We start from the raw sequence: 15,571 nt of genomic DNA, 5'->3' as shown, positions 1-15,571 counted from the left end.
AAATCTCCCTGGATCGCTGTAGTGTGCGGCGGGAGGAGTGGCCCTGCCCAGCACCGCAATCTGCAGTCTCCCTGTTTGCACGACTCAGCCTTTGCTTGGCTGGTTGTTTCGGGCGGTTCAAACCACTGTTGCAGGGAGGAAATGATTGTTTATGGGTTTGGATGAAAGGCTCAACGTAAATGGATTTTTAAAAATGGATGGTGGTGAGTTGTCGGCTCCAGCCGACAGGAGTGAGGGCTGATGTGGGTAATATTTGGAAAACGGCGCCCTCGCTGCTAAATAAGATTGGTGGTATGTGTAGACAAACTGTCTCCAGTATTTTAGCTATTTCTTTTAACAAAAAATTGTGTAAGGATTGCTGTGGCTTCTGGTACCTCTTTTGGAATTAAGAGAAAGTTGAAACTGGGCATTTCTCTGGAGGAGACAATGAGAAAGGAAATAGAATAAAAATGGTGGAAATTAGTTTCCTTTCCAAAGATTCTCTCCTATTATAGCACTCATATTCTCTCTCTTTTTTGCTATCAAATGTTTTGTCTGTGCAGTGTTCCTTTTGGGCATCATTACTGTTTTTTCTTTCCCATTCTTTTCATTGGTGTATAGGAAATATCCCCATTTGTACAACCTTACTGACTGACCTATTACATCAGAAGTAAATTGTTATAAAAGCTGAACCCCAAGTGAATAAGTTTTTTAAAAGTGCCCACTATAACCCCTGCCTTCCCCATGCAGTAGGATTCTGAATCATGTCTGTTTTCTAAGGAGAATCAAGGCGGTTAGGGATCCTGTAATGCCAATACCCTCATTTTACTCCTGGGAAAGAAATGGAGGCTCAGAGCAGTTAAATGACTTGCCAAAATCTGTGCTAATTGATTTTTAAAACTTGGTGTCCATTTCCTTGCAACATTAGTAAAAAACAAACAAACAAAAAATTTCTTCATTATCCCAGATAGTATACCATTTCCTTCTAACTCTTTTTAAAGGGTTATGGAATGTGAATGTTACATGTTACATTCTTTCAAATGTTTGAATAAGGTGCTTGAAAACAAAATCTTTAGTGTTACAGAAATCAAATTTTTGTATCCTTTTGCCAGGATCCAGGTGGCTCCCTAATCCTCCCCACCCCCACCCCCATTTTTTTAGAAGCAAGCATAAAGGTTAAAAAAAAAAAAATCAATATGTAATGCGGCCAAAATTTCTTTTCCAAAATAAAGCAAAGCCTCTGTTTACGAAAATAAAACCAAACCAATTTCACATAAAATTGGTGAATGTGTGAACAGTGTTATATTCCTATAAAAGTGAGTTAGGTATACATTTTGGGGAAAAATACTGCAATCCTTTGTCGATGACACGGTTAATTCTGGCTCCTAATTTTGGATGGGGTTTCCAGCCTTGCCTTTTCCCTCTAAAAATAAAAGTGAAGTGAAGATGTTTTTAACCAGCATGCACCTATTTAAATGTCACCTTCACTGCCTCATCTTCCCAATCTACATTAACAGCCCATAGTCACTGTTTATCATATTTCCTCATTAATTTTCTTCATAGCACTTAACATTATCTAAAATGATCTTGTCCAGTGTTTTCGTTTTTTGTGTTTGATTGTTTTATCCACAGGAACGTTTCTTCTAGGAGAGCAGTGTCTCTATCTGACGTGCTCAGCACTGTAGCCTGTGCCAAGAATGGTGCCTAGCTCTTAATTGGCAGTCAGTATATATTTATTGACTGACTGAATGAATGAAGAATATGATGGAGAGGAAGATAAATGTAGTTTTTGGCTTCTTGTCACATCTTTCTGAGTTGAGTTTTAGAGTGGCAGTAGGTACAGGCACAACAAAAGTAGAGATGGGTCAACTTTAGCTGTTCATTCAACAGATATTTGTTGAGAGCCTGCTGGGAACTATGGAAGAACACAGGGCAACTAAAATATGGGAGACTCATACTTTTGTGACAGACATAGACAATCCTGAGATGCTTTCCCTGTCACTTCCCAGACACTTAGGGTATGCTCAGTACCTTGTACTTCTTTGTGTTGGTCTGGCCCAACTAGACCAGAAGTTCCTTCAGGGGAAAGTAGGAGCTTGTCTTATTCTTATGTCTACCCTTGGTGTGTGAATTAGTGCTTGGTACTCAGTAAAGAATGAATGACTTAATCTTCATGTATAGCACTTCAGAGAATGGGCTCTGGAAGTAGACTACCTGGGATAAAATTCGGATCTACCACTTATTAGCTAGGTGATTTTGGCAAGAAATAGGACATTTTTCTGCCTCAATTTCTTCATCTATAAAATGGGTAATAATAGCACCTACATAGTGGTGTTCTGTGAGTATTAAGTGAGGTAATGGAGGTATAGCATTTAGCACAGTTCTTGGCATACAGTAAATTCAATAAACATTATCATTATGGAAAGGTCCACAAAGAGGATCAGTAAAAGTGTTAGAGGATTTCGAGAAGAAATAGACTACCTCTGTCCTATGGAGCCAGGGTTTTGGGGGAGAAAGCAGAGTCTCAGGTAAGCTTCTTGAAAGAGGTGCAAATGAACTTGAAAATAGAAGAATCGACCTGAAAAACATAGACGATTTGTAATCTGACCCATTTCTATTCCCAGTCCTACTCATTTCTTTACCTTATTTTTTCTTTATTATTATTTTTCTATAAAATGTAGTTGTTTTCTGCTCTCTACAAAGAGATTGTAAGAGAAAGAACAGTTTCATTTTTTGTCGCATTTTCTATCTATTTTTTGTTAATAGATGATGTTTCAATTATGTAAATCCATGTTGTATAATCAAGAGTTTATTCCTGTTCCCTGAAGTTTTATCAGTGTTACAGAGATGCAAGGATTACAAATGTACTGTTTGTTTTTCTTGTTGTTTCCTAGCTGTTAGCAATTTTTCCTCACGTTTGCTTATTATTATAGAATCACATTCTTTTGAAAAAGAACGTAATTTCAATTTGTAGATTAAATACATACCTTTTTCAGATGGGGCCATGATACATAGGCTGTGTCAGAAGTTGAGAGGACAGACACCTGGATAGAAGCAATTGTCATTCATTTTCTACACTTTCTTTTAAAGAAACTTTGGTTAGCATACAAATAACAAGTCTATTTTGAACTATATTTAGTATATGTATTTTTTCCATTTTTAAAAAGTAAGGTAGATTTGCATACAGTAAAATTCACCCTTTTTAGTGACGAGTTCTTCAAATTTCAGCCATTACAGACAGTCACGTAACCACCACCATAATCAAAATACGAAACAGTACCCATCACCCCCTCAGATTCTCTTGTGCTGCCTCTTTCTAGTCTACGTCTCCTCCCACCCCCAGCCCTGGGCAAACACTGAACTGTTTACTTCCTCTATAGTTTTGCCTTTTGCAGAATGTCATATCAATAGACTCGTAGTATGTAGCTTTTTGAATATGACTTCTTTAATTTAGCATAATGCATCTGAGAGTCATCCATGTTGCCTGTATCAGTCCTTTGTCCCTTCTCATTGCTGTCTACTATTCTGTGCTATGGATGTACGGTTTGGTTATCCATTCCCCAGATGAAGGACATTTGAGTTATTTGCAGTTTGGGGCAATTACTGATGCTTCTATAATGCTTCTATAAGCATTCACACACAGATTTTTGTGTGAATATATTACTTGGATATATAAACACTCAGGAGTAGAATTAATGGGTTGTATGACAAGTGTATGTTTGACTTTATAAGAAACTGTCATTGTTTTCCAAAGTGTCTATACCATTTTATGTTTCCAACAGCAGCCTTGTTAGTACTTGGTATTGTCAGTTTTTAAAATTGTAGTTATTCTGATAGGCAGTGGTGTCTCATGGTATTAATTTGCATTTTTGTAATAACTAATAATGTTAAGCATTTTTTCATGTATTTATTTGCCACCTGTATATCTTCGTTGGTAAAATGTCCAAATCTTTCGCATATTTTTTATTGGGTTGTTTGTTTTCTTCTTATTGAGTTTTGAGAGGTCTTTATATATTTTGGGTACAAGTCCTTTATCAAATGTGTGATTTGTGAATATTTTCTCACAGTTGTGGCTTGTCTTTTCATTTTGTTAACAGTATTTCTTATAGAGCAGAAGAAATTTGATGAAGTCCAATTTATCAATTATTCTTTTATGAATTGTGTTTTTGGTATCCTATCTGAGAAACCTTTGCCTAACCCCAAGTTCACAAAGATTTTCTAGTATGTTTTTTTCCTATGTTTTCTTCTAGAAGTTTTGTAGTTTTAGGCCTTACATTTAGTCTGATCCATTTTGAGTTAATTTTTGTGTATTGTGTGAGCTATGATCAAGGTTCATTTTTGTGTGTACATGAATTTTTTTGGTATGTGAATGTCCATTTCTAGCACCATTTGTTGAAAAGGCTAGACTTTTTTCCATTGACTTGTCTTTGATCTTTGTTGAAATCAGTTGGCTATATATGAGTGGGTCTATTCCTGGTCTCCATGTTCTGTTTCATGGATCAATATGTATGCTTTCACCAACACCAAGTCTGTCTCAATTATTGGAGCTTTAAAGTAAGACGAAACCATGTATTATGAGTCCTCCAACTTTCTTTTTCAAAATTGTTTTGGTTCTTTTGGTTCACTTGCTTTTCCATATAAATTATAGAATCAGCTTGTCTGTTTCTGTTTTAAAGATCTTTCTGGGATTTTGATTGGAATTGTGTTGACTCTATAAATCAGTTTGGGGAGAATTGGTATTTTAACAAGTTTACTTTTAATATTTTAGTTTCTTTGCTGTATTACAATGTGAAAATCATAATTGTTAGCTTCACAAATAAGGGAGCAACCCTATGAGGAGAATTCTATGTAGTTTAGCAAGGTTGCAGGATACAAAGTCAATTTACAAAAATCAGTTGTATTTTTATATACTAGCAATGAACAATTAGAATTGAAATTTTAAATAATACCATTTACAGTAGAACAAAAATCATGATACACTTAGGTATGAATCTAACAGAACATATTCTCGATCTATATGCTGAAAACTACGAAACGCTGAAGAAAAAAAATCAAAGGATTAGATACGTGGAGATATATACTGTATTCATGGATTGGAAGAATTTACATTACATTTATTTTATTTATTATTATTTTTTAATTAAAGTTTATTGGGGTGACAATTGTTAGTAAAGTTACATACATTTCAGGTGTACAATTCTGTATTACATCATCTATAAATCCCATTGTGTGTTCACCACCCAGAGTCAGTTATTTTATTTTTTTAAAACATGTTTTCATTGTTCTTGGGTAGATACCCACGAATAGAATTGCTGGGTCGTATGGTTACTCTATATTTAATTTTCGAGGAACTGCCAAACTGTTTTCCAAAGTGGCTGCACCATTTTATATTCCCACCAACAGTGTAGGAAAGTTCCAGTTTGTATCAAATCTGACATTTCATACTTACTGGATTATTTGTTTGTTTATCCCTGCCTCCACCAGCCAAATGTAAGCTTTATGAGCGCTTAGACTGTTTTGTTCACTGCTGTATCCCCAGCACCTAGGAGAATAGTGCTGGTACATAGTGGGCATGCAATAAATATTTGGAATGAACAATTGAACAGTATAGTTTATAAATATTTTACATATATATACATATATATGCTATTTTTCTTCCTCTTAAATCTTTTTCAGATCTTCTGCATCAGAATTTCTCTCTCCTTAAATGCATTGGGAAGTTCCCATCTTTTTATATGTTCCAGAATAGATGGAATAACTTGGAAAATCCCTTCCTTACTGTTATTTATTTATTTATTTTGCTAGCCATTTTTTAAATTAGTTTCAGGTGTACAAAACAATGTACTAGTTAGACATTTACACCCCTCACAAAGTGATAACCCCCCTCCCCTAATCTACTACCCCTCTGATATCATATGTAGCTGTTACAGTTCCACTGACTCTATTCCCTGTGCTGTGCTCCACATCTCATGACTGTATCTATATTAAATTATAGTCGACATTCCATATTGTTCAGCTTCAGCTTCAGGTATACACTGCAGTGGTCAGGCATCTACACCGTCCATGAAGTGGTCTCTCTAATAAGACAAGTGCCCATCTGACCCCCTACAAAATCTTTACAACATTATTGATTATATTCCTTGACTGTTAGAAATGATTTATCTATAAAACTGTTTGGGGGAAGAGGATAAGTATTTGACAGCTTTTTAAAATTTATTTGATTACTATTTATTTAGGCTTTCTATTTCTTGAGTCCATTTTGGCAATTTATATTTCCTTATAAAGCAGGCCTTAAATTTTTCAAATTTATTGACTTTAAATTAAATATGTATAATTTTTAAAAATGTATTCTGCATTGGTAGTTGTGATCTCCTTTCTTACTCTACCCTGTTTTTGTTATTTTTTGTGGAAATACTTCCTAGAGACTAGTCAGTCTATTTTAATTGTCTTTTTTTAAAAATCAATTTCTTCTGGGTTGTATGTGTGTGTTCTTAATTTCTAGAATCAAATGCCTGGTTAATTTTTTTCTTCTAATAAAAGCATCTGAGGATATGAATTTTTATCTGAGTACAGCTTTGGTTGAATCCCATAGGTTTTGCCCCCCTGAGCCCCATAGTTTTGTTTTGTTTTTTCCCCATAGCTTTTAATATACAGTATTCTTGCCATTCATATCAAAACATAGTCCTCCTTAGTTTTGAACTCGGTATTACTCTTATGGGGTGATAAGCAGTTTAAATTGGGGCATAATTTCCGTAAGAGGTGGTTTGGGACTCAGGTATCATTCATGTGTTACCCATCAGATGTATCTGCCTCAGGATCCAAAAAGGGTTTATACGTAGTGCTGGTACAGAGATTTTTCCCTCTGGCTTTGTTTTGGGCACACAACACCTCTTAGACAAACAGGTATTTGGCAGCTAATGAAGTACCTTTTCTTCCGTGGAGTAGCCGGGCCAAATTTTATAGTTATCACTGGCAATTCAACAGTCATAAATTTTGAACCCTCATCCTTGTGTCTATAGGAGAAGCGCTTGGAAAATCCCCAACTGATCCTCTTGCGTGCTTGCCTCAGTCAGTTCCTTCTGTGCAGGGCTGTTGCTAGAGCTCAAGTTAGGGGGAGGTATGCAAGAGTTCATTTTAATTTCAGCTAGTCTGAGTTTTACTTACTTTTTCCCCCATGCTTTTTTCCCCCAATTATCATTATTTTTTAATCGGAGAGAAACAGTGTTGTGTAGTGGAAAAGTTCTGGACTAGAAGTTAGACATCCAGCTGATAGTCCCAGTTTTAACGCTTAGTGGCTGGTTGACTGGGACATGTTATTTAACCGTTTTTTACAGTGGGAATTCTAATCCCAGCATCACAGAATTCTTTTAAGGCTCACCTAAAATAATACACAAAAAGAAAGTGCTTAGAAAACAAGAAAGAGTCACTATAAGGGGTTCCAATTTTATAGATATAATTACAGAGATTAGTTTACTGGCTCAAGGTTACTGAATAAATCATTAAAAGAATCAAGGAAATTAATCACTTCACTCATACTTGATAGACACATAATCTAATAATCACCAGACAGCAGCCGCTATTGCCCACTCTGATGCCCTTTGGGGGAAGTTTGCATTGGTTAAAACAGCAATTTGCTTCTGATGTACACTGATCTGATCTTAATATACATCTTTGGGGCTCCGAAGCAAGAATAATTACTGATGGCTCAAACTGCCAGCTCTCAGAGGGCAGATTTCCAATATTTCTTTCTTTTTGTTTCTTGTATGCCACTGATATTTACTTTGAATGTCTACTAATTATTTGGTCTGAGAGCTGACCTTGTAGGAAGTGAATGAGATAGTAAGTATTTATCACACAGGAAAGCCTATTTTATTCTTGGGAGTAAAAAGAAAAATTAGAGATGGAGAAAAGTAAAGAAAAACAAACAAATTAAAAAAAAAAAAAAGAATCCCTGGAGCCTAGCTGTGAAGATACGGATTTGAGTCAGTCTTCAGCAGTTCCTCTTTGGAGGATTTCTGAGATGTCAGAGAAACCCAGGGCCATATATCATGGTTTGTTTCTGTTTCAGCATGACTCAGAGGGTTCCGGGACCAAATTTTCATTCATTCAGCAAATATTTATGTAGTCACTCCTGCGTGCCAGATGTTGTGCTAAGGGCAGCAGATACAATGGTGTGCAAATATAAGTGGACCTGGTCCTAGTGGGATTCAGACAGGTAGTGGTGATATACATTGGGGTAAGCCCCCTAAGAAAGGCAAATGGTGTGATGAGGTTGGAGCACATGGGGGAGCCCCCAATAAGGCCTGGGGAGTGAGGGAGGCTGAGGGAGACCTGGAGGACAAGGCAGTTAGCCAGGAGAAAGCTGGTGTTGGTCAGGCCTGCGGGGGACAATGTCCAGGTTTGGCAAGAAAATGAGACAGGTTCGGTTGGCTAATGCTGGTGAAGTACGAATATTTTCCTGTGAGTCCCCAAACGATGTAAATGATGTAGGATCTGCCGGCAGTGTCTGGGTGTGGGCCGGGATCATGTCTCGTGAAGCCCCAGAATGGACACACGGACTAGGGAGAAGCAAAAAGTTTTAAAAAGAGGATAGTTTATTAGAGGCAGGAGAAGAGGTTGCAGCTCCAGAGTGGGAGGGGGTCTCGAATGGGGGTGCCCAGTGACTGAGGCAAAAGCTCTTACTTTTATACCTTCCCTTGCCTGCTTGGGGAGGGGGCTGGAGACTTCTAGTGGAATTCATCTATCAGGTTTGTCCTGTTTGCTCATCCTGAAGGGATTAACGAACCAACCCATTCCTATCTATCAGATCTGCTCCTTTGTCCTGCCAGAAGGGATTTGAGATTATTTATTAACCTTAAGGCATATTCTCATGTCTCTGTCCTGGAGTGAAGGAGACATTCCAGAGCCTGGAGTTTCAGGACATGGCTGTGTTTTGTTTATTCCTCCAGGGACCCCCCAGTCTACCTAGCAACATGCTAACTAACTTGTCTCGTTGGGGGGTGAGAACGTGTGCAGAGGGAGTTAGAGAGGTGCTCAGGGCTTTCCTGTCCTTGTGAAGGACTTTTATCTTTATCCCAGGAGCAGTGGGACACTGCTGACGGCCTTAAGTCAGGAAGAGACATGGTTAGTATTTAGCTTAGAAAGATCTCCGGTTGCTGTGTGGAGCATGGATGGAAGGGAGGGAGACTGAAGCCAGAGGGTTCAGTTAGGAAGCTGTTATGGTGGTCCAGGCTGGAGAGAGTGATGGGGAGAGTGGCATCTCTGCCAGGGATGGAGATATGGCTGGTGGAGAGCTAGACCTACTTGGAGGAGTCTCGGGAGGAAAAAGTGTCAGGTCACGGTGATTGACTGGATGTGGAGGATGCGGAAAAGGAGTTGGGAAAGATGCCCAGTGTTCTGGCTTGGGCAGCCAGATGGAAGGCCGTGCCGTCCACTGAGGTCTGGAAGAAGGGGAAGAAACAGGTTTGTTGAGGAAGAGCCGCTTTTGCAGCCCGGTGTTTCGGGTGCTTGTGCACTATCTAAGGGTAGGTAGGAAGCAGAGCCAGCAGGCTTGAGTCAGAGACAGGAAAGAGAATCTAGCCGAGCTGTGTGTCTAGGGCCCACCCCCACGTTGCCTCAAAGCAAGCTTGAGCCAGCAACGGAGTCTTCTTGTAGGAACGAGCCTCCACTCTCCAGGCCGGGAGGCTCGGCAGGTAGAAACTTTTCAGTTTTTCTCCTGTGATGTTTCCCCTGTCTTCACGTCAGCCCTTGCCTCTGTGAACTTCATTGTTCAGGATTGTTTTGAGGAAGAAATGAGGAAATGGTTGTAGTCAATCAAAATGGGAAGCTCTGAGGATTTGGGATTTGTGCTGTGTCAAGGTGCCATCATGTTGTAGACTCTTGGCCCTGGGAAGGATCTCAGAAGCATCTAGTCCAGACTCTCACCCAGAGCAGGAAGTCAGGTTGTACGAGTCTGTTGGATGAAACACATTGGCAGATTTTTTTCCTTCTCTGTAGCTACTGGGGACAGACAGTGTTATTTTCATGTTCTGTGCCGGCAGGGATTCACAGTGACAAGTATAAGGTACCAGGACTGTTACAATCGTGAGGGGAGAAAGGCTGCGTATACTACTCGTCTTAGATATAGCTCAGGACTTTCCAGTCAATTCTAATCCAGTTGCAGATGAGCCTCGTAAACCTCCTTTAATGGCAGCAGGAACAAAGCTGCTTCTGTTTGGCAGCTGAGGGGGAAGAAGAAAGAACTTGTAGGCGTAGATGGTTTTCAGAGCCTCCGTACTGGGAGTGGCAGGGTGAAGCAAGCTCATTGATCCTCTTCTCTCGTAGTTTCTTTTCACCCATCTTCTGATCATTGGTGTAGCCAAGGGAGGAAGGAGAGAGGCCTTTCCCTGGCCTCTGGACACATCGATATTGTTGGTACTAGTTGCTAGTTTTTGTGGAAAATAGAACATTGGAGCTGAGCAAGTCTCCCTCCACTTTGGGTTAATTTCACACTCTGGGCTTTCAACAATCGGTTACTGTGAGGCCGACCCCTTAAAATTCTCAGTCTCTAGACCTCATCGTGTTTGGGTAAAAGTGCTTCTCTGGGATTTTAAGATGAGGCAATCATGTGTCCACTGGGAGTTTTCCAGTTTGCTTTCCCTCAGGTGATCTGAGGGTGGGTTACCTTGAACTTTCGTGTTTGGGTTTTGTGGCGCCGTCAGCGTCTTCTCTCCTCCTCCTCCCACTTCCATCCCCCTTCTTCTTCTTCCTTCTCCTCTTTCTCCTTTTGCTCCTTCTCTCTGTCTCTCTCTGTCTCTCTCTGTCTCTGTCTCTGTCTCTGTCTCTCTCTCTCTCTCTCTCTCTCTCTCTCCCTCCCTCTTTCCCTCCCTCCTCCTCTCCCTCTCTCTTCCACCTCTCTTTATTCTTTGAGGAACTTTGAGATTCAAGTTAGAGTAGTAAGCTTTTTCAGGCTTTAACTGAGACGAAATGATCTGGTCAGTCTCTCATAGAGTGGTAATGCTCATTCTTTCCCTGCCTCCAACCTCTTATTAAGAAATATTTACAACATACTGAAAAGTTGAAAGAATAGTATAATGGTCGCCCACCTTCCTTCTACCGAGATTTAACAATTAACCTCTTGCCATATTTGTTTTTATCTCTCTATATAAATACTTTTTACTAAAGGGTTAGGGTTAGGGGTTAGATGTTGCAGAAGAAAAAATGAATGAATTTGAAGATACAGCAATAGAAACTATCCAAAGTGAAACATAGAAAAAAAGCTGGGGAAGAAAAACAAGAGGCATCACTGAGCTGTGGGACAATCTCCTTTTATGTCTCTCTCATTAAAAAAATGAAAAACAAAATAATAATAATAATAATAATAATAATAATACATTGCATAGTCTGTTTCCTCCAGGTTTTCTTGCTGTTGTTTTGTTTGGTCTCTTTTTCCACGTAGGGACTTTCCTGGGATGTGTAGCGCACCCTGGTTGGCGGCTTGTGGTTAAGCATGAGAGGCCCATGCTGATTGGGAGGGGGCACTGACCGTATGGATGTGCTGGTCCTGGAGGGGCTGTTTGCCGGGGATCCCCAGTGTCAGTATCCTTAGATTTTTTTTCTTGGGCTCAGTGCCCCAGAGAAGTCTCTTTCTGTCTCCTGCCTGGGAGATAAAGGTCTAGCTGCCAGACTTCTGGGAGCTGAGTGGGTGAAGGGGGCCCGAATGTGGAGGGTGGTTCTCAACAATTAATACATATACTCAGTTAGTCCTTCTGTTTTCAGTATTGAACTCACGCTCTCAACTGTGTCTTGGGTACCCCAGTCCAGGGACGCTCTCCACTCTCTGAAGAGGACATTTTCAGTGTGCCACCGTGTTGGGACAGTCACCCAGTGACCGGAAGTGGTAGAAGGGATGCCTTATGCCCCATTTTTTTAGGTTCCAGAGGGACCAGGTGCTTCCAGTTCCCCAAACTGTTAAGGATCCTTCTGGGGAGATTTCACTGGTTGTCAGTGTGCTCTCCTCCTGGCGTGGGTCTCCACTACAGATTCGGCTTTCCTCGGCCTGCGAAGTCACTTACCACACGTCTATTGTACAAAAGAAGACCACAGACTCAGAATTTAAAAATAAGGCTTTATCACTTGTAAGAACTGCAGTCCAGGAAGGAAGGAGGGGAGTGGCTGCCAGCCAGAGGCTGGGGACCACCCCATCCTAGTTTCTTAACATAGCAAATGACTGGCTCTTTTGGCAACTTTTTTCCTTTCCCGCCCAGAGGAGAATGGAAACAGTCTGCTAGAGTTCTAGGGCTAATTGGGCAGCAAACAAAAATCTGACTAAACAGACACAGGTTAAAAAAATATTTGGGACACCCCAAATCCAGGAATTTCATTTGGAATTGGCTCATTAACTCACCAGGAAGCAGGAAATCAAGAGCAGCTTAAGATCATTTCTTCTTATGCTGAATACCCCCTGCTGTACCCCAATATGCATCCTCAATGGAATGGTCTTGGGCATAGAACTTTTTACTAAATTATATAGTTTGGAGAGACAGACTTCACCAGTCAGTTCTCCACCACCCACCCATCCCCTAGCTGAAGGCTGGGCCAAAAACATTATCCTCACACACATATTCTGAGGGTAATAGTCAAACAATGCCTAAGTAAATGGGAGGGGCAAAGAGCCCACCTACGCATTTTGGTACAAATAGATGGCCAGAGAGAATGGCCTCTGGTCTAGGTGAGTTAGACAGACAAGGAAAAAAAAAAACACACCTACATGGGTGCTGTGTATTAAAATACAAAAAGCAGAATCTTTTCTGTAGAGTGTGGAAGACTGATGAGAAAGTCACCCAGTCTGCATGTATATTCAGTGAAAGTTCATGCAAACTCAGCTATTTCTTTTGGATTTTCAATGTCTCTTCTCTTCTTGGAGCTCCACCTTCTTCTTGCGCTTGATCCTGAGCCCACAACCCAACAGGATGTTTTCTTTTCCTGGTATCTTATTGCAACCAGTTACCCGGATTTGGGAAAAGGAAGCAGCCCTCCTGAAATTAGACCTTTGTGTGTGTTGGGGGATGGGAATGGGGGAAACCATTTCTGCCATCTGGAAGCTTCCCAGGGGCTTTTGTTATGTCACTTTGACACCTCTAGAATGGCTGTGTTGATGGTTCCAGAGGAGGCTTGAGCCTGTGGTCTTGTCACGCTGTGTGAGACGAAGCATTTTTTTAATATCTCAGACCTGAAGCAGATTAAATCTTCGATCAGAACAGATTGGGCTGATCAGAATCTTGGGCTTCACAATAAGATGATTCCTAACACCGCTGTCGTGGACAAGTGACTCCGTCTCTGTCAGGTTCTGTTTCTTTATAAAATGGACAAAATCAGGGTTTCTCTACCTCTGCACCGCTGACCTTTTGGGTCGTATGAGCCTGTGCGTTACGGAATGTTTGGCAGGTCCCTGACTCTCCCCACTAGGTGCCCAAAGCACCCTCCAATTGTGACGATCAAAACTGTCTCCAGACATTGCCGAATGTACCCCGAAGGGTAAAATCACTTTCCATCGAAAACTGCTGGACTAGATGGTCATCTTTATGTCCCCTGTGTGCCCTGGGTTTCTGGACTTATATGAAACATTCCATTCTTTCCCCCTCTTTCTTTCCAAAGTGTATGTTCCCTAACCCTTTAGTCCTTAGGGAAACTCCCATTTAAGTCAAGACATGTGATTTGGGGCCATTATATACCACATCTACCAATTTAAGGTACTGGCCACATTGTGGGTTCCTTTCAAGATCAAGACAGATAGTGATTCTCGGTGCCTGCAGTTCCAGGCAGAATCTGCAGTCGTCACAGAGGCTGTATCAGGAGAAGGACAGCTCTTTGCAGAGAAACAGGTAGACAGAGGCTGGCAGACCATTGGACCACTAGCAGAAGAGCTGTGCTGCCGTGGGCGCCGGGCGAGGGCAGTGGGTTTTGTTTTGTTTCTTTAGCAAATGTAAAATGCCTCCCAAATGGCTGCGTGATAGTATCACTCATTGTCTTGTATCAAAACGGCCCTCATTCTTGAGTCCTTTCTTTTAAAAATGTCTTCTTTCCAATTGTGGTTTTTTTCTGTCCTGGAAGATTAATTACCATTTCACCACTTTTTGTCTTTGTTCGGTCTTTTTGTTGAACACGTTAATGTAACTAAATAGTATTTACTACTATGAGCTATTGATTTTAAGAAGATATAAATTGTTTTGGTTTCCTTTTTTGGTTGATGTTTTTATTTGCACATGTTTGGTCATTTCCCGGCTCCTTTTTCCAAGGAACCTTGTGTAATAGGCAGCCTCAGCAAGAAGAAAATGGCTGCTTTGGAACTGAGGTGAAGTGACTACAGTAGGACAGGGAACCCCTATTTCTGATCTCTTTTTGTCCCCAGTTTAAAATTTCCTTACTACTAATCAAAGTTCCAAGGTCCACAAGGCGTTGCTTTAGAGACTTTCTAGCTCCTTAACTTTTTGGTTCTAAACTTTTTGAAACAGAATGTGGAAAATTAGATCGAAAATGAGGATTTCTTGTGAAAGAGAAAGTGAATGGTCATCTCTGTAACTGTCTTCAGCATCTTTATGGGTCTGGGCTTAGGATTTGGTTTCTCGGCTATCAGGCACTCCTCTCAGATCCTGGCAGCAGCCCAGGGTTTGGATGTCATAACATTGGACATCTGAGTCTTACACAACCTCTGGGTGTGCTTACAAGGGCGTGGAATCAAGTCGCTGTTCCCCCATCTCTGCACGGCCTAAAACTTGTGACCACCCCAAGCAACCGGCCTCCTGCCTTCTCTCCCCTCCCCACCACCCGCAAGTAACCCTGAACAGGACCATCCCCAGGTTACCAGCTATCATCAAACACTTAGAGGGCGCGCTGCCCTTTTCTTGCCCTGATGCTGTGTGGTCGCTCTTGGTCACTCTCACTTCCACAAAGTATAATTTCAATACAATTCATAGGAAATTATACTTTTAGATAACTGCTATTTTATAGGGGTAAGCCCGGGCACCTGTCTTCAGATGAAGACGTCCTGGGGCAGTTCCGTCTTAAGCGAAACTGCATTTCTTTTTCTAATTAAAGTTTATTGGGGTGACAATTGTTAGTAAAGTTACATAGATTTCAGGTGTACAATTCTGTATTACATCATCTATAAATTCCATTGTGTGTTCACCACCCAGAGTCAGTTCTCCTTCCATCACCATATATTTGATCCCCTTTACCCTCATCTCCCACCCCTGCATTATTTTTTTGTTTGAAGTTTTCATCTAAAATCCTCTGATGATCTTTTAAAAACAGCTTTCTTGAGCTATGATTCACATACCTTACCAATCACCATTTAAAGTGTACAGTCGATGGGTTTTGGTGTAGTCACAGAGGCACGCAGGCATCATCACAATTTTAGATACTGTCATCACCCCAAAAAGAAACTCTGTACTTCTTAGATATCACCCCAACTTCCCTATCCCCCCTGCCCTAGGCAACTACTGATTTACTTTCTATCTCTATGGATTAGCCTGTTCTGGGCATTTCCTGTAAATGGACTCCCACAAATGTGGTTCTTTGTGACTGGCTACTTTGACTTAACATGTTTTAAAGG

The 15,571-nt window shown here is 40.6% G+C and overlaps 1 protein-coding gene across 2 annotated transcripts in view; it reads left to right on the top strand.

Annotated features, from left to right (window-relative positions):
- STXBP1 (syntaxin binding protein 1) overlaps positions 1-15,571 on the top strand; it is a 59,497-nt gene that overhangs the window by 1,210 nt on the left and 42,716 nt on the right. The window lies entirely within an intron of this gene.

This window comes from Rhinolophus sinicus, chromosome 16 (assembly GCF_057876585.1).
Source record: "Rhinolophus sinicus isolate RSI-liver-muscle chromosome 16, RSI-T2T, whole genome shotgun sequence".
Taxonomy (NCBI): Eukaryota; Metazoa; Chordata; class Mammalia; order Chiroptera; family Rhinolophidae; genus Rhinolophus; species Rhinolophus sinicus.
Note: the sequence above shows the minus strand (reverse complement) of the source record. Positions and strands in the feature narration are given on the sequence as shown.